Genomic DNA, 20,352 nt, shown 5'->3' on the forward strand with positions numbered 1-20,352 from the left:
CAGTCCTAGAATTGTTTTTGTGTTAGAAAAAGAAGTACCGTATCTTTACACTCATGAATCTACACTGCTGAATTAATAGAATTATGATTATAAAATAGATAAATAGACTGATAGGTCGCACATAATTTTAGAGCAATCAATAGGCAATGCAAAACTTTCAGTCTTAATTTTGATAACATAGAGGAGCGGATTTATGCTACGGGGAAGAGTTCAACCTTGGAAAACCCCGTACTCTCATAAGAATCAAATTAAACTCAAGTAGTTTCGGACATCTAACCAAGGCTTGGCGTGTTTCCATAAGAATCTTTGTGGAAAACTAGGAAGTGTCCTAGTTACTACAGAGAATTGTAACACATTTCAAGGTCTATATATCAAATATATGTAAACAGATAACAGTTATCTCTCAAATATAGAAATATTTTAAACCCTTAAAAATTTGCAGACAAAAGGTATTAGTTGTGCTATAATTATGCTATTAAAATGAATTGTGCAAGATTTAAAAAAGATTTTTTCACAAATGAAGCTGAACAAGCAGCTACCTCTGTTTAAAGCACATGTTTTTCAAATTTCCTATTGAGTTTCTGCCTTTTTGACAACCTGGTTGCACAGATCGACTTAAGGTTTCCTTCAAAATCCTCAACAACTGTTCCTAAAAGTAAGGAAAGTCATGATTACAAAAAAAAACAGCTTACGCACATTCAATATTAATTTCAGCAATTCCTCCTCCCTCCTCCACGCCTTTCAAAAATCTCTACGTCATTCCCAGCTTTATATATTTTACTATCTTCCTTATTGTCCCATAATTTTTAGGTTCCATCATTGAAACCAACCTTAAATCCTGTAATTCGGGACTAAGACCCATGATATGAAGTAGATCCTTGCCATTTTCTCCACACATAGAACATGAGTAAGGACCATCTATTACCCTTATCCTCCCTAAATATTTCCTCCTTTCTCCAACTGCTAAAAACTACCAATCTCTGATATATACCGCTTAATTTCTTCACTATTGAAACCCTCCTAAAATATCTGGGGATATATCATATCCCCAGACCTCCTTCCATTGCTGGTAAACGCCGAGGCCGTGACTTAAAAGTGCTATTTCTGAATCTCCTGATCCTCCACCAAACTTTTTACTAATTTTGCTACTTTTTCCGCTTCTAGTCCCATCTCCTTCCCTTTGTTCCAAACTCCTGATAACCCGCAACTATTTAAGATTGATCTCACCTTGGAAGCCTATGAACTTTTTTTTTTCATCCTGCAATACCTACTGAAACGCTGCATTTACTAATCTATCATTTGGTAAAGCAGTCATCTTTTCTGAGTATTCTATCATTCTAACCCATTAATTACCCTCAATGGAAACAATCCTAGATCACCCTTTAATACTAAACTATTGAATTGTCCACTTAGTCCTAAAAGTCTCGTGAAATGTCCTAAATAAATTCTTGCTACTTTTTCCCCTTTTTCACATCCCTGTTCTTAGATGCCTAAGTGGGCTCTTCAGTAACAACGAGGAAGATTTCTAGCCCCTCCCACTGGCAATTTGCACTTCATCACTCCACTTCCCTCAACTTGTAAACTTACACCCCAAAAAAATAAAATCTTTAAGTTCTTTCATCTCTTTCCCTTTAAATGTAACTTATTCTTTTCCCTTTCTCCTTTTCCAAAAACTAGTTTAACTAGTTTTTCGTTTGAAATAGTTCAAAGAACATGGAAAACTCGAAACGACCAGAAATAAAAGGCAGCGAAATAGTCCGGCTGATCAATAAAAGAATTGTTGTTGTAAGATGAACCTAATATGTCATATTATTTCAAAATTGACACATTGTAGACGTATTATAGACAAAATATGACATATTTCGGATAAATTACAAACAAAATATTGACAAAATGTGGCTGAAATTGACAAATTTTCGGGTGCTTAGGGGACATATTAACGGAACAGAAAGTTTGAAACACTGATTTCTTACGTTATATTCATTGTCAACCCTTTTATATCCTGCCGGCCATCTTCAGCAGGCTAGTGAAAGGAGTTGTTCAGGATATTTTTAGTTCCCTCAACGGGGAGCTGAAGATCTCTCCTGTGGTAAACTTGGGTAGGTACTTTTGATTGGCTAATTAGGTAAATGACCTGTCCCCTCTGATGGAGCTGTCTTCCTTTTTGGATACTGTAGCCTATTTAATTATCATGGTCATTTTCCAGACAGTTTTTGATCATATTGTCCAAGACGTAGACACAGAAGCATCAGAAACATTTTCTTGGAAAATAGTTAGGTTAGGAAAATTGATCTTTCAGAAGGAAATCCAGGGCCAAAAACATTCCGAAAGCATTGTCTAGCTAGGCTAATAGACCATGTTAATTGTCTTCTAATCTCTTATGTTGTTGGAATTTGCCTAGGTGACTGACTAATTTTTAGTTTTTATTCTCTAGTTTTGGGTATGAAAATGTAATTCCTTTTAGGCTATTAGGTAAAATTCTAGTTTAGTAACTTCTTGCTATCTTAGAAAGGGGTTAGGTTAGGAAAATGAAACTTTCAGGGATGTGTCTACAGGTCAAAGTATATCTGAAATTTTAAGCCAAGTCATTTTTTCTAAATTTAGGAAGTTTCATTTTCATATTTAGGAGTTTCATTTTCCTAACCTAATTGCTTTCTGAGATAGCAAGAAGTTACTAAATTAGGATTTACAGGCTACTTGACTGAAATTTTAAGCCAAGTCATTTTTTTTCTAAATTTAGGAAGTGTATTTGTTGATCTTGATTGGGGTTGAACTAAGTTGTAAAGCTGAGAATACTGGATTTTCACTTCTGCCAACATTGGCATACAAAGAAAATTGTTTGGTCAGATAGTAATTGCAGTAAAATTCTAATTAATTGACTTCTTGCTATCTTGGAAAGCGTTTAGGTTAGGAAAATGAAACTTTCAGGGATGGGTCTACAGGCTAAATATTGTCCTGGGAAGGTATTTTCAAGTACCCACCTCTACTCCTTCTCCCTCTAGACTAGAGGGTCCTAAAATTTGCCTACATGACAGGTCCTATACCTATTGAAATTTTGATGAAACAATATTTTACCTTAATTTTCAGTTACTAGTTGCTTTTTCTCTGACTTTAGTTCTGAAAATGCAATTCCTGTTATTTGAGTAGAATTTTGAGCCATATCAATGTTTTTTTTTCCAAATTTAGGAAATATATTAGCATATCTTTAAAACCTTATAAAATGAAAGTAAGCCAAGTTATGAAGCAGAAAAAAAATTTGTTGTACTTCAATTATGCAGAAGATTTATTTTGCAAGGTTTCATTTTTATAACACGTCTTTAAAGGTCAGGGTCCTCTAGAGGGAGGAGTGGAGGTAGTTGGTTTAAAATACCTTCCCAGGACATACTTTAGTCTGTAGATTCATACCTGAAAATTTCATTTTCCTAACCTAAACCCTTTCTGAGATTGAAAGAAGTCAATTGACTAGAATTTTACCATATTTGCAAATAAAAGAGCTGTGTACAAATTTTGATTAAAATCCATCCAATTTTCCTAAAAATAACACAAGGTTATGAATATCAACTTCAGAAGAACCATTAAATCAACTGGTTGGGCTAAAATAGAAGTACATACAATACCTTTTTATTTAGCCTAGTTTTCAATACATAGTAAGCCAGTTTTTGCCATGTTTGTAAAAATTTTACAATGTTTTACTTTCATAACACAAAGATTTTAAAGGTCAGTGCTCTCTGCAGAGAGAAGGGGTAGATGTAGGTATTTCAAAATGGTCCTGGGTCCTGGGACATACTTTAGTTGATAGACTCATCTCTGAAAGTTTCATTTTCCTAACCTAACCCCTTCCCAAGGCAGTAAAAAGTAGCCTAGGTAAACTAGAATGTGACCAGAAACACTTTGTAATTCTTGTTTATGTCTTGATGTACATTTTATTTACCATTGATTGTTAAGTTTCTATGACAACTCCTTTTACACTTCTTCTATGCCAAGATGTTTATTTTTAACTAGTAAGTAATGCATTGTTCTGGCATCACTCATTACTTCAGTAGTACTATTTTGCTACCTGTTATTTCTGGTCATTTTGAGTTTTATATGTTCTTTGAACTCTTTCAAACAATAGGTATCTTACAGCTTCAATCAGATACTTTTGGGAAGGGGGATTAGATCTCTTCATTTAGGTCACTCTTAGGTCACATTATATGTTTCATTAAAGAAAGTTCTTAAGCCAAACTGGCCAGACATGACAATAAACAACAAAGAGTGATGAAACTCTACAAAAAGAAAACTTCAAATGAGACAACAGCCAGTAGAGAGGAAAGGCTAAAACAATGCAGATATTTTGCCTGTATCCAAACAAGGCATCCTCAGCGCAAGATAGAAAATTAAAAGAAAACTAATCTAAAAAAATAAATAAAAACCACCACCAATAATAATAAATATGATTGTCACTACTTATCCACATAGGGAAAAGCAGCTATTTGACTTACTTCAATGAGAATCAAAGAGCAACTGAGGAAAAATTAGTAAAATTGAATCTTAGTTAATTACTTTAATATCATAGATTGGGTCAATATTTAAATTCCCTGTGAATATTGACCCAATTTATGATATTCTTTTGAAAAATGAACCAATAGTCAATGGGGGAATTAAATTTTAGACAATCACCAGGGGACAAGTTTACCCACTAGACCAAAAAGAGTTGCTTCAATATTTGCTTACAAGATGATTATTTTGCAAAAATCAAGTATCTGTACCTTATAAATGGGTGATTGACTCTTAATGCAATTTGGTCTTTAGAAGGATCTTGTGCTATAGAACTTATCATTTTAAATCCCAACCAGATCCAGTGACATGCTTACGAGTGGAAAGATTGGGATGAAACTTGATGGGAAGAATAAGCACAAGTTATAGATACATGACTGACATAATTTGAATGGATATGTTCTCTGTAGGGCAGCTGGGGGTTGTTAATTTGGAAAAATTAGAAAAATTGAAGTATTATAACTTAAAAACAGGTGACTGGATCTTAATTATGTTTGACATTTAGAAGGAACTCCTGTCTCAGAGCTCTTATTTCAAATCCTAACCAGATCTGTTGACATTGGAGGGGGAAACTGGAAATTTTGGAAATTGCTTATAAATGTTGTATACATGATTTACATAACCTTGCTGGATCTGCCCTCTTTGGAGGAGTTAGGGGGTGGGGTTCGGTGCTTTGGCAAGCTTGGTGCTTCTGGATGTGCTAGGACAGTGAAAATTGGTAGGTGTGTCACAGGGAGCTGCACAAATTGACTTGATAAAGTTTTTTCTCTGATTTGACTATCTGGAGGGCTGAAGGGAGAGAGAAAATTAGAAAAATTGAGGTATTTTTAACTTACATTTGGGTGATTGGATCCTAATGAATCTTGATATTTAGAGGAACCTTGTGACTCAGTTCTTATTTTAAATCCTGACTGGCATTAAGGCTCTGATATTCCTTTTAAAGCAATCTATTATATTCTTAGAAACTTGACAGCTCATACCATATGAGCTCTTGGATCTTTCAACCTTGTTACAAGTGCCATATGAGCTCTTAGTTCATTTCCTGAACTATGTAATATTTTTTGCACCTAAATTTACATTATTTTCAGTTTGAGATACATCATTTTCAAAGGATTCTTTTATAAATTTGAGTCTTTATGATCAAATTGTGTTTTTATTATCTAGTTAATATCCTGAAAAATTTGTCAAACTATTTCCTACAATGCATTATTTTCAATAAATATGTCCTTTGTTTTTGTCCCATGGTCTTCAATAACATGGGCCAACCAGTGCCTCTTTTTCCTTTCAAAACCCATATTGTAGTGCGGTATTTAGGAAAATTCTAAATCCATTCATTAAAGTTTATATATAAGGAGGGTCAATTCTGCCCCAAATGTTTTGGGGGGTGGGGGGCGAGCAAGGAATTTTACCTACTGGCTGGTTATTTTACCGACTTTTTTAATGTCAATAATTAGCATAATGCTCATTTAAATGTAGTGTGTAAAATCACTGAATGTGTTGGTACAACTGTTTTGCTTACCAGCCAAGATTCAGATTTTGGTGCATATCATGTTACTATTTTAATGCTCATTATTTAACCAAATGAAGAATTGTTGCGCCATCTGTAAACTTACAGCAGGAGTGATTAAAACTGCTGTGTTTAACAAACAAGTTTGCCTTTTCTGTAGATGACATGTCAGTATTTTTCTGGTCTATATTAAACCAAACAAAGAATTTTACTGCCATCAGAAAAATTATGGTTCTGTGTTTCTTGATTCTACTGACCCTTTTTTAATTGAGTGACCGAATTTTTTTTTAGGGGGGGGGGTCCCCTCTTCCTGCCCCCAAACATGATGGCCCTGGTCAGATGGCTTGATAGAAAATAGTGTCTTGACATGTTGAAAAATTTAGAGGGAGCAGTTAATCTGGACTTTTCCCAGTTAAAGATAGGGCCACAATTAGTGATATGGAAAGATACCTTAGTATCCAAGGGCTTGTTACTGTGCACTTCAGGGAAGTCATCCAATCCATCAACCATATTCACAGATGGCCAACTCCATACAAGGACGCACAGTGACGTGGGATATTTTAGGCTTTGGTAAGGACTCTCTTGCTTTCCACAGAATTGTTTTGTGGTCTGACATGCCAACAGGCCTAAGAGAAAAAGGGGGGGGGGAGTAAAAATCATCAAAATTTGTGAGGATAAGGTCCAATATACTCCCCAAAGAGTGGGTGGGTATGTGTACTACTTGTTTTAAAGACAAACAAGATGATGACCAATAGCCTGGCTACTGTATATATTTCTCAGGTGATCAATAGTCATTTAGAGGTAGAAAACCAAGTCACCTCAGTGGCACAATAATCTTTTCATTTAAATTTATGCTTACTTCAAAGTTGTCACCAAAACTAAATTCAAATCTTCAACTAATATTTTTGAGTAACCAAACAGATTTAATTATAACATGGTATACTGCTACAAACTATCAAACATATCCTTCTCTTCTATCCCCCTATCTATACAAAAGTAGAAACCAAAAAGGGGTTTTGTCAGCTGTCTGTAAGGGCAATGTTTGGTGTCCTAATGTTGCTATTTATTGGGTTTGGGACGGGGGTCAGTGGCGTAGCTCTGTAGGTGCAGCCATAGTTTACACAACTTCAAAGTGCCTGGAGAAATATGGGGATGGTGCCTGAAAGAACTGGATGGCATGCTCCCAACCCCCCATTGCATGTCCTGGCTGAAAGTCTATGAAACAAAGGTCAGCACCACCAGGTTAGAATTTTGTGTTGCGTTTTTCCTCTCTTTAAAATACCAATTTCTTGGAGGAAATCGTTTTTTCATTGGAAGGATGTGATAACAGTAGATATAGGTTTGATGTGGTGTTGAGGACACCTCATCATGTGCCTCATCATTTTCTTATGCCTGTTTAAAGTGTAATAAAGCTGGGTATGTTTCCATGTTTTATCCAGGTGGGGTAGATATTCGATTTCAAATCCACTTTGTGAACTCTTGTCAGACTTGTGTCAGAAATAAAAAATTGGTATCATATAAATTGTAGACAAAAGACATCAAACACCATTTGTTCATATGCAAACAATTTCAATAGACAAGACTAGCAACAAATCCAAATTAAAATAGTATGCATTAGCTTTATAGGCTATTTTAGACAGAAAATTATTCTTTATGTAAACACATTCTAAAACCACACTGACTTTGCATGACACATGAAACAAAAAAAGGGGTATAATAAATAAAATCAAATCATGGTACCATACATCTCAAAAGTCAGCATCACACTTGAAAAAATTTAAAAACCATAATCTTTGTTTTTCTTTAAAACCAAACAAAAAGTTGAACGTTTTTTTCAGCCAGGAAAGGGTAAAACTGACCATATACTGGGTACTGGCGTCTGCAGTCCCATGTTCATGTGGGAAGTTTTACACTGGTAGGACCCATCAACAACTGGGGGAACTATTGCATAAACATAAAACTTCAATAGATAAAGCCTGAAGTTGAAAAATAAAAATGACAGCTTTGATTCTGTTTTTAGACGTCGACATTTTTTGAACCATGATCCTTTAGCTCTTTTTGCAGAGGCGATTTAGAATATATACATATATATATATATATATATATATATATATATATATATATATATATATATATATATATATATATATATATATATATATATATATATATATATATAGAAATTTTGCTACAGTAGAGATACAGTAGATATTTCCATAAGCCCAATTTATAATAACTTCATGTTAAAAGATACAATCAGTATCTTTCCCCTGTCTAATTTAAGACAACCTGTCCACATATCTAATGAAAATCAAGGTTGTAGGCAGACAAAATCTATTGCTAAGCAAAGAATTTTGTCCAATTCAATTGGTGAATTGTCTCACTTATTCTGGCTGTTTTTATTATTATTTTTTGGTTTGTTTCATAAATTATTCTTTATGGATGCAGGACTATTTCTCTCCCAATACTGAACTTCAATCAAAAGGATTGTTATCCACTCTGATAATTAGGTTATTTATTTGCAAATTTTTTGGGGGGTAGTGCTTTTTACATTGTGATAGTACTTTTAAGAGACCCTGAGTAGTACCATTAGTTTTGTTGGAGTGGCAACCCAACAAACAACTGCTCTAATGTCAAAAAGAAAGTTTCTTTGTATTGCATTGTGTTAGGTAATAAAAACTGCACTCATTACCTTAATAAAAAATGTTAGACAATGCATATAAACTCTAGCCATGTTTCATTCTCAACACCATCAACAGAATAGCATAATGTATTATGAACTACTGAATCTGAATGAAAAAATCATGAAGGAGATCTAATGATGGCAATTGATATGTTACAGCCAAGGATTACAAGAAAAATCCCAATAGAAATGATAAAGTTATTTTGTAACATGACAAGGCTCAACCAAATGTTGTAGCATCCATTAATATATGCTTAGAAATGCCCAAATAGAAGTCCTAAACCCATCAATAAGTTAAGTTGGATTGTTTTATAGAAAACAGTCAAACAAGTCACATTTTTCAAAGATTCTCTCTGAACCCCTTGCTAATTAGTATGGAATTTTTATCCCACCCAAATGCTAATGAAACATTTTAAACTCCTTGGTGTCACGAACTTATAAAATCTTTAGTAGGACATTCATGTTTAAAGAATTCTAGACTTTCCAGACAAAGGAAAGTCAAAACTGAATTTTTTTTTTTAAGTGGATTAAGGTGGTAGATTAACTTCGAAATGGCCAAATGTTGACAACACTTTAACTATGAAAAACCAAATAGTCTTTGCTGGATCATCAAAGCTGAGAGAAAGTGGGTCATCACAGATAGGATTTATAAAGAGACCTATATCACACATTATATTATAGGGACCTAGTTTACACGTTTACACTCCATATGATTATCCAATTCCATCCCTATACTTTAGCCATTTTTTTCAGTTTTTTGCTTCCACTATCTGAATAGTATTTTATGCTTGGAGAGAAGTATATTTTGGTGTATATGATAAAGCTGATAGCAAGAAATGCTATTTTCTACAGGCAGCCTTGAATACCACCACATTAAATTCAGCACAGAGATATATCTTTCCTTCAACACTATCTTACAAAGGCATTGTTCTCGCAGATACTAAGGTGTAAAAGAACGCTTTGTAATCTTCAGCAATGGCACCTTTTTTGGGTCTCAAGATTCTTCCTAACCGTTGTCCCTCCTGACGTCTAGAGCCATCATGGGCGGATATCTGGATAAGGACATAGGCATCTGGCAGGTCAAAAGAAGTGTCAGCAATTTTACTGACGAAAATTGTATTTACTGCTATGTTGTTCTTAAACACTTGAAGAACTTTGATTCGTTCAGCTTGTGAAGTAGAGCCACAGAGGAAAGGTTTTCTAAGAGTACTTGAGTAGAATTTGAGTGCATACACATTGTCTCCAAATTCCTCCATGGAAAGTTCCCCCAAAATATCCCCCTCTTCTAAACCCCTATCCCCAAACCTGAAACCCCCTGAAAACGTCTGTACACTTCCCAATACCCGTTACTATATGCAAGCGCTGGTCAAAGTTTGTAACTTGTAGTCCCTCCCACAGGGACTTTGAGGGAGTAAGTCGTCCCCAAATACATAGTTATAAGGTTTTTCGACTACGCTGAATAAAATAGCTATCTCAGAATTTTGATCTGTTGACTCTGGGAAAATAATTAGCGTGGGAGAAGGCCTAGGTGCCCTCCATTTTTTTGGTCACTTAAAAAGGGCACTAGAACTTTTCATTTCCGTTAGAGTGAGCCCTCTCGCAAGATTCTAGGACCATTAGGTCGATACAATCAACCCTGGGGAAAAAAAACAACAAACAAATAAACATGCATCCATGATGTGCCTTCTGGCAAAAAGAAAATACAAAATTCCACATTTTTTTAGATAGGAGCTTGATCTTCTACAATAGGTTTCTCTAATACGCTGAATCTGATGGTGTGATTTTTATTAAGATTCAGCGCCTTTTGGGGGGTATTTTTCACTATTTTCTGAAATAATGCAAATTTTCTCAGGCTCATAACTTTTGATGGGTAAGAATAAACTTGTTGAAACTTATATGTTTAAAATCAGCATTAAAATGCATTCGTTTGATGTAGCTATTGGTATAAAAATTCCATTTCTTAGAGTTTTGGTTAATATTGAGCTGGGTAGCTCTTTACTACAGATCGTTACCACGAACTGTTTGATGCCAAGTCAAGCTTCTCCCGATTTTACTTCTCTTTTGAAAGTTCAATATTTTCAGTAAAGTGTCTTACATTTTGTGTAAAAGTTTGTGGGGTTTGCATCTCACTTCTGGTCTTTGATATTTTTTGATGCATATCAGTAATAATATACAACTATATATCTATATATATATATATGTATATCTATATATATATATATACATATATATATATATATATATATATATATATATATATATATATATATATATATATATATATATAAATATATATATATATATATATATATATATATATATATATATATATATATATATATATTATATATATATATATAAATATATACAAATATATATATATATATATATATATATATATATATATATATATATATATATATATATATATATAAATAAGTTGTCTGTGTGTGTGTGTGTCTGTCGAGTGCCGTCATGTTTTTGTGTCGACTGACGTCATGTTTGTCGACTGACAAAATTACAGACCGGGACAGCGGGATGCAAATGACGACCGGGACATAGGGAATATAAATGACGACTGGTACACTCAAAGAGAAAGCGACCGGGACACAAGGAATGTTCGATTAGCAATCACCATCAACAAAGCACCGGGACACAAATAACGACCGGGACACAGGGAATATAAATGACGACCAGGACATAAGTAAAAAAAAACTAAAAAAAGGTAAAAACTACAAAAAAAACTAAAAACTAATAAAAAAAAACCAAAAAGCTAAAAAACTAAAAAATAAAATAAAAAAAAGAAAAAACTGAAAAATAAAGGAGAAAAACAAAACTAAAAAAATAAAAATAGAAAAAAACTAAAAAGGTAAAAACTACAAAAAACTAAAAAGAAAAAAAACTAAAAAAACTAAAAAAAAGTAAAAACCAAAAAAACTAAAAAGAAAAAAAAGGGGGAAAAACACAAAATTTATTTCCAACAAAAAGTCCGGAATATTGCCAAATCAGAAAAATGATAACAAATGTTGAGAAAAATTTCGGCTTTTTCTCTATTTAGGTAAGCCGACTACTTTAAATAGACATTTATGAGTTTTTGATCGTGAAATTTCTGTAATACTATTTTTTTTTATTTCCTTCATATAGGCCTAATTTATTAACTAGCTTTATTACCTTTATTTCTATTTTTATCATCATTTTGACTGATTACGTTTTATCGATTCTTTAATAAACTAAAGAAGAAGTAGGGGTTTTCACAAACATTACTGACAACCGTTTTTTTTTTTTTTTTTTTTCAATATCACTTGAGACTCTCCTTTTTTTGTGTGTGTGTGTTATTTGAAATTTGGAAGAAAAATAGAAACAAAAATTGGAATTGTCGTTATTCTAATGATGAAAATGGATGAAGCAAGCTAACTTTTAAGGTGTTTTGACGAAAAATCCCTCTGAAGCTAAACAAGAAGCTATTGGTTAATGTCTTAGTATTGAACTTAATTTCTTCTTTGGCAGAAAGCACTTTATCAGGTTTTTTTTTTTTTTTTTTTTTACTTAGTCGAGTTTTTATCAGATTATCCGACTGTGAAAGTCAAATTTTTTTTCCTGAACTTCTTTGTTTGAAGCCCTCTGTGTATTTCATAATGTATATTGCTCATTTTTAAAGTAAGAAGTATTCTATTCCCATTCGAACAAAAGATTGACATTAATTTAGTTCCAAATGTTTTCTTTGAGCTCGAATATAAGTAAAAGACTCTGGGCTGGCTATTTCGACTTTTAAATCTAAAAATATCGAATATTCTATTCAATTGGAACTTTGATGTATTTATTCATTGTTCATATTTTGCCCTTTGTTCTTCTATTCTTTTTTTCCAATTATCCAATGCATATTTCTTAGGACAAAGCTGCTGGAGACGATGAAGCGCAAGTTATAGATGAGAATTTCTGTACTGCCTTTGAATATGGCCTCCCCCCAACTGGTGGCTGGGGTATGGGTATTGACAGGGTTGCCATGTTCCTAACGAACTCAAATAATATTAAGGTAAGATACTAGCTTTTGTACTTTTTTGCATGCAATACCTAAATAATGATTATTAGATTATTATTTTGGCGTGAAATAAGGCTATGTTTTTTTTTTGTTTTTTTTTTAGGATCAACTGAACAATCCACTTAAATTCGTTAAACTAAACAATGTATACATTAGAACTAAACATTGTGTTCAACAACGAAAGTTAACAATGTAGACAATGTCTTTGTATGCAAAGCTTTCACGATGTAATAGTAAAGTGAAAGTAAAGAGCAGCCGAGGCAGTGTTCTATTTCAGTGGCTCATCAGGCTAATAGGGAAGTATTCCTCAAAGTTCATCCTTGAGCCTTCTTTTAGGATTAGGAACCAGTGTTGCATTGTGTAATATCTATGGGGCTCGACCAGTGGGCCAAGCAGCTGATACGCCATTGAGAGATGAGTCAATAACATCAGCAGCGAAAGTATTTATAAGCATCTCTGTGACACCACCTGGTCCTGGTGCTTTGTCTCATTTAAGGAATTCCCTTACAGTTTTGATCTTTGACCATATGACAGTATATCTGCCATAAGGTCTCTGACCTTATGACTCAGACCTTAATGTGGTAGTTGATTTGGGGCCAGAACCAATACTTGTTAAGGGGTTTTTAGACAGTTAGTTTTGTTGGCAATCGTGAATTTAATTTGTTTTTAAAATGTTGCCTTTACCATCAGAGTTTTATTTTCATTTCTTTAATTACATTTACCAGTTATTTTCTACTAACCTTTTACTAATTTGTTTGAAAAGTCTTAACAATAGAGGAACAGAGAGGCTACTTGCAAAGGATTTAATGGCTCAAAAATTTTTGTTTTTTTATTGGCTTAAAACTTTGCTCAGGTTTTAGATGCAATTGGATTATAGAAAGGCTTTTCTTTAGATCGTCTTTTCTTTTCTTTATTTGTAAATATTAATTTAATTTTCTTATGAAATAACGTCACAGGTGTGCAACATCGGAGCTCGTCTGGAACTCAGTTTTGCAATCCTTCCACTTCTTGCCTTTCTTATTTCTCACTCAACTCTCTTTTTCAAATGTTGGTTGGGTCTCTCAACTGCTGTAATCGGAATTCTTGTTGTAATGTGACGTTTCATGTGACATATTCTTTGTGATGTTTCATTTCAATAAGGAGGATTATATCTTTGGTAATCCAAGTGTTATTGTCGTGGAACTTTTCTGCCTGGGACTCCATTTGCAGTCTCATTACGGAGATGGCACATGCAGCAAGATGGCTAATTTTATCAATGGTTGTACGAGGAGTGGCCATGTTCAGAATATCTTTGAGCTTTGTAGACAGACGTGTGATGCCCCTGTTCACGCCAGAATATTCAGTTCTTTCGCAGTTGTCCTAAAACACGATCTTGTCATGATGTTACAACGCACGTTATAACCCAAGCTGTAAATAATTTGAATTAATTTGAACTTTCCGTTATATTAAGACACATGCAGAAAGAACGATAAAGGGGAAACTCGTATGCTGATACACTTGGCTGGAATGTCCAACATATGAAACACTAAAATGACTAAAATATCACACTCCTCCGGGAAGAGTTTATCAAAAGATGTGCATAGTCTCTGTTAATACTGCTTGTTAATTATTTAGCAATTCACAGGAAATTGCAAGCTTGTTTTATTAAACTTTGTAACTATTAAACCAGAACTTGAATATATGCTTAAAAATTTTTAATAACAATTATATTTACTGCCGCGGTAGCGAGCGTGTATTTCTTATCTTTTTAATGTCATCTCCGCTTACAGTTGCTTGTATGTATGCGTCAGTTACTCTAGTTGTAGGAAGAAGATAGAAAAAGAAGAGTCTCATCCTAGGCAGTGCAATAGCGCTGCCTAAATAAAGACCGATGTGGGCACAATGTATTTTTATTTATTTATTTCTTTGTTTAAACCAGGGCACTTCGTATCGAAGGAGTTGTCGTAGAACTTAAAAAAGAGCTCATTCAATTGGAAATTGAAAGGGCTAGTGCCCTATTTAATATTTGTAAGTGATTGGAGGGCAACTGACCCCCTTCCATCGCCCACCATTTCTCCAAACACATCCAATAAAATTTTGAAATAGCCATTTTGGTCAATGTAATTGAAAGGACTGGAAATTATGTCTTTGAGGATGACAACCCCCAAACCTCAGGGCAAGTCAAGATATTTCCCGGGGTTATATAAGGTACATATAGAAAGGTCGGTCGTAAAAACTTCAGAGGAGTCTTGTTTGATTGGAAATAAGATGTTCTATTTTTAAGATTCAGAGTGATGAGAGGATGAACCCCCCCCCTCCTATACCTCGTATTTTCCCGAAATGAAACTGAAAGAAATTTTGAGATGGTCATTTGTTGTCAAAGAAACTTCGAAAACAGCTCGTTCGATTGGAAATTGAAAGAGGCGATCTCCTTTTAAATAGTCGAAAGTGATTGGTGAGCAACTACCCCCCCTCCCACCATTTCCCAAAACACATCCAATAAAAATTTTCAGATATCTATTTTATTCAACGTAATTGAAAGGTCTGGAATCATGTCTTTGAGGATGACAACCCGCCACATCTCTCAGGGCAAGGGATGTAAGTTATGTCCTGTAGGCGCACAAGGTTAGATAGAAAGTGTGATCGTAATACCTTAGGAGGGGGCCCATTGGACTGGTAATCAGAAGTTCTATTGCTCTTTTTAAGATCCAGAGTGATCGGAGGGTGGACAATCCCCACTCCTCGTATTTTCCCGAAATGTATCTCATTTAATTTTGAGATGGCCATTTGTTGTCGTAGAAACTTCGAAAAGGGCTCATTCGATCCGAAATTAAAAGGGGGAGTGCTCTTTTAATAGTCAAAAGTGATTGGAGGGCAACTAACCCCCGGATCTTAATTAAATTTGATATTTAGAGGTATATCGTGTCTTAGAGCTCTTTTTTTTTTTACCCCGACTGGATCCGGTGACATTGGTAAGGGGACCTATACTCTTGGAAAACACTTAGAGCGTAGGTATCGGGATGAAAATTGGTGGGGAAAATAAGCAGAAATCCTAGATACGCGATTGACATAACCGGATCGGATCCGCTCTATTTGGGCAAGTTGGGGGGGGGGTAGTTCTGAATAATTAGAAAAAATGAGGCATTTTTGACTTACGAAGGAGTGATCAGATCTTAATGAAATTTCGTATTTAGAAGGACCTTGTAACTCAGAGCTCTTATTTTAAATCCTGACCGGATCCAGCGTCATTGAGGGGGAGAGTAATACAAGCCTAAGATACGTGACTGACATAACTGGACTGGATCCGACGACATTGTGGGGAGTTGGGGGGGGGGGCCTAAAATCTTGGAAAACGCTTTGAGTGGAGGGATCGGGATGAAACTTAATGGGAAAAATAAGCAGAAGTCCTAGATACATGATTGACATAAATGGAACGGATCCGCTCTATTCGGGGGTTGGGGGAGGGTTAATTCTGAAAAAAAATCAAAAAATGAAGTATTTTTAGCTTACGAAGGAGCGATCAGATTTTAATGAAATTTCATTTTTAGAAGGACCTTGTAACTCAGATATCTTATAGTAGATCCTGACCGGATCCAGCTTCATTGGGGGGGAGTTGGAGGGAACCGGAAATCTTGGAAAACACTTAAAGCAGAGAGATCAGGATGAAACTTGGTGGGAAGAATTAAAACATGTCCAAGAAACGTGACTAGCATAACTGGACCGAATATGCTCTCTTTGGTGGAGTTGAAGGGGGGGGGAGGGGAGTTATTCAGAAAAATTCGAAAAAATGAGGTATTTGTAACTTACGAACGAGTGATCAGATCTTAATGAAATTTGATATTTAGAAGGATCTTGTGCTTTAGAGCTCTTATTTTCCAGACCAGATCTGGCGACATTGAGGGGAGTTGGAAGGGGGAAACCGGAATTTTTCAAAACCGAAACGAAATTTGAGGTATCTTTTTCATTTCGAATTGAATCCGGGGAAATGGGGGGGGGGGTGGAGTGGGAAAATAGAAATCTTGGAAAACGCTTAGAGTCGGAAGATTGGGATGAAATTGATGGGAAGAATAAACACAAGTTATAGATGCGTGATTGACATAATTAGAATAGATCTGTTCTCTTTGGAGGAGTTGGGGGGGGGGGGGTGTTAATTTGAAAAAAAAAATAGAAAAATTGAGGTATTTTTAACTTAAGAGCGGGTGACCGGATCTCATTGAAATTTGATATTTATAAGGGACTTGTGTCTCAGAGCTCTTATTTGAAATCCCATCCAGATCTGTTGACACTGGGGAGGGGGGAGTTGCAGGGGGAAATTGGAAATCTTGGACAACGCTTACAGTGGAGAAATCGGGATGAAACTTAGTGGGTACAATAAGCAAGTGTCCTAGATACGTGCTTGACTTAGCCGTACTGAATCCGCTCTCTTTGGGGTAGGTAGGGGGTGGGGTTCAGTGCTTTGGCGAGTTTGGTGCTTCTGGACGTGCTAGGACGATGAAAATTAGTAGACGTGTCAGGGAGCTGCACAAGTTGACTTGATAAAGTTGTTTTTCCCCGATTCTACCATATGGGTGGCTAAAGGGAGAAGAAAAAGCAAAAAAAATGAGGTATTTATAACTTACGAGGGGGTGATCGTATCTTAATTAATTTTGATATTTAGTAAGACCTCGTGACTCAGAGCTGTTATTTTAAATCCCTGCCGGCATTAAGCCTCTGATTTTTCTTTTAAATCAATCTATTGATTCTTAGAGTTTTGCTAGTATTTGAGCTCTTGTTTCTTCCGGCCTCGTCACAAGTGCCATATGAGCTCTTAGATCTTGTTTTCTTTTCTTTTATCTATCGAAGCAATATGACTTGGCTTCAATATATAAAAGTCAATATGACTTTGCTTTCGTAATAAACTTTCACGTTCGAAGGAAGCAGTCACCCATTTCAGTATTTTAAAGCCTAAACTTCATAGAGGACCGAATATTAATTCTGTTTTTTCTAATAATAATATTAAGTCTGGTTTTATGTTTTAGCCCTCTTCTCCTCTTTGTTTATTTATTTTTATCTCTTCTTTACATGTCTTTTATCTCCAAAGGATTAATGTCCTTTTTCTTTTCTAGGTTCAAATCAGAGCTGAGCAGTAAATTTCGATCATCCTAATTCTGTTTAGTCTGTACCGTCTGTTGCCGTCTTTTTGTGTGATAGCATTCATTTTCACAGAAAAAGGCGCTGCAGCAGACCAGACTTCTTGTAATTGTAAATTTTAAATAAAAATCAAGGGTTCTCAACCTTAAGTTAGTTTCATTCTCCATAAAATTCTTGTCTATGCCTTTTTTCTCCCCTTTTTTAATATTTAAAAAGAAATAGAACCCTTTACTTTTTTAATAAATTATACTTTTGTCTCATCCCTCGCTAAACGAGTTTGCTGCTCATTCAAGCTCTTATGCTCCTTGTACAGCCTCTGCTTCTCAGCCAAGAAATCGTCTCCTGAGTCAACAAACAATCAATAAAATAAATTCGAGACATTTTATTTACTCTTTATTTAAATAAAGATTTAAAATCTTGTTTATATAAAACTCTAGTATTTTGTATTCTTAAAGCTAATCATATCTACTAATTACTCCTCCTAGAGTCAGGAATTTTTTTAAGGAACCCTGATAAAAAGGTTGAGTCGGTTGTGAAGGTGATCTTACTCAAAATCACAGTCCTAGAATTGTTTTTGTGTTAGAAAAAGAAGTACCGTATCTTTACACTCATGAATCTACACTGCTGAATTAATAGAATTATGATTATAAAATAGATAAATAGACTGATAGGTCGCACATAATTTTAGAGCAATCAATAGGCAATGCAAAACTTTCAGTCTTAATTTTGATAACATAGAGGAGCGCATTTATGCTACGGGGAAGAGTTCAACCTTGGAAAACCCCGTACTCTCATAAGAATCAAATTAAACTCAAGTAGTTTCGGACATCTAACCAAGGCTTGGCGTGTTTCCATAAGAATCTTTGTGGAAAACTAGGAAGTGTCCTAGTTACTACAGAGAATTGTAACACATTTCAAGGTCTATATATGAAATATATGTAAACAGATAACAGTTATCTCTCAAATATAGAAATATTTTAAACCCTTAAAAATTTGCAGACAAAAGGTATTAGTTGTGCTATAATTATGCTATTAAAATGAATTGTGAAAGATTTAAAAAAGATTTTTTCACAAATGAAGCTGAACAAGCAGCTACCTCTGTTTAAAGCACATGTTTTTCAAATTTCCTATTGAGTTTCTGCCTTTTTGACAACCTGGTTGCACAGATCGACTTAAGGTTTCCTTCAAAATCCTCAACAACTGTTCCTAAAAGTAAGGAAAGTCATGCTTTTAAAAAAATACAAAGTTTCCTCTGTAACTGGGCTGTATGTCCTAGTCGCTTCTTGATTTATGTCATATGTCCCATTTTGACAATTTTGATGGACCTCGTATATTTCAATTTGGTTTAATAGTCACCTTCATATTATTTGAAAATATCAACTTATTAATCTCAGCCATTCCTTAGATAGTGCAAATGTACTCTTCCCCGACCTCCATGTACACGGGTGCCTCGTTTTTTTTCGGCCCCCTCCTTGCCATTTAATGGTAGTTTCAATTGAATACCAGTAAGAGTTTCTGAAATATTAAAGTTGCGCCATTTTCACATTTAATTCAGTATACTCTGGCAGTTTCGCTGAATCAAACAGTTCGTGGTAACGAACTGTAGTAAGGAGCAATCCGGGTCAATAGTCACCGAAACTCTAAAAAACAGTATTTTGATACCAATCGTTGCATTAGAAGAATTGTATTTTAATTCTGATTTTAAATATAAAAGTTTCATCAAGTTTTGTCTTACCCATCAAGAGTTATGAGCCTGATATAATTTGTCTTATTCTAGAAAATAGGCGAAAACACGCCTAAAAATCATAGAATCTTAACGAAAATCACACCATCAGATTCAGCGTATCAGAGACTCTTAATATAGAAGTTACAAGCTTCTATCTACAAAAATGTGGAATTTAGTATTTTTTGCCTGAAGACAGATCACGGATGCGTGTTTTATTTTTTTTTTATAGGGGTGATCGTATCGACCCAGTGGTCCTATAATGTTTCGAGAGGTCTCTTTGTAAGGGTAATTAAAAGTTCTAGTGCTCTTTTAAGTGACCAAAAATTGGAGGGCACTTAGGCCTCCTCCCACGCACATGTTTTCCCAAAATCAAATTTTGAGATAGAGATTCTATTCAGCCATTCTTTTTATATCTTACTCTAAAACCTTATAACTATGTCTTTGGGCACATGATGCCATAATAACACAATATTCTCACGTAAAATAATAAAAATTACTAAAATAATAGTGAGATAATAGAAGGATAGATAGATAGAAATTTATTTAATGCTCTGAAATGACAAGGGCTATGATTACAAAAAAAAACAGCTTACGCACATTCAATATTAATTTCAGCAATTCCTCCTCCCCCCTCCACGCCTTTCAAAAATCTCTACGTCATTCCCAGCTTTATATATTTTACTATCTTCCTTATTGTCCCATAATTTTTAGGTTCCATCATTGAAACCAACCTTAAATCCTGTAATTCGGGA

At 34.7% G+C, this 20,352-nt stretch overlaps 1 protein-coding gene and 1 long non-coding RNA gene across 2 annotated transcripts in view; one reads left to right on the forward strand and one right to left on the reverse strand.

The window, feature by feature from the left end:
- Positions 1 to 20,352, reverse strand: part of LOC136030179 (protein Mpv17-like) — a 104,869-nt gene that overhangs the window by 24,627 nt on the left and 59,890 nt on the right. The gene's annotated exons all lie outside the window — the stretch shown is intronic.
- Positions 1,972 to 18,305, forward strand: LOC136030171 (uncharacterized). The gene is made up of 3 exons (XR_010618206.1): positions 1,972 to 2,099; positions 12,616 to 12,759; positions 17,850 to 18,305. It is a non-coding gene; the product is annotated as an uncharacterized LOC136030171 (long non-coding RNA).

Source organism: Artemia franciscana, chromosome 8, assembly GCF_032884065.1.
Source record: "Artemia franciscana chromosome 8, ASM3288406v1, whole genome shotgun sequence".
Lineage (NCBI taxonomy): Eukaryota > Metazoa > Arthropoda > Branchiopoda > Anostraca > Artemiidae > Artemia > Artemia franciscana.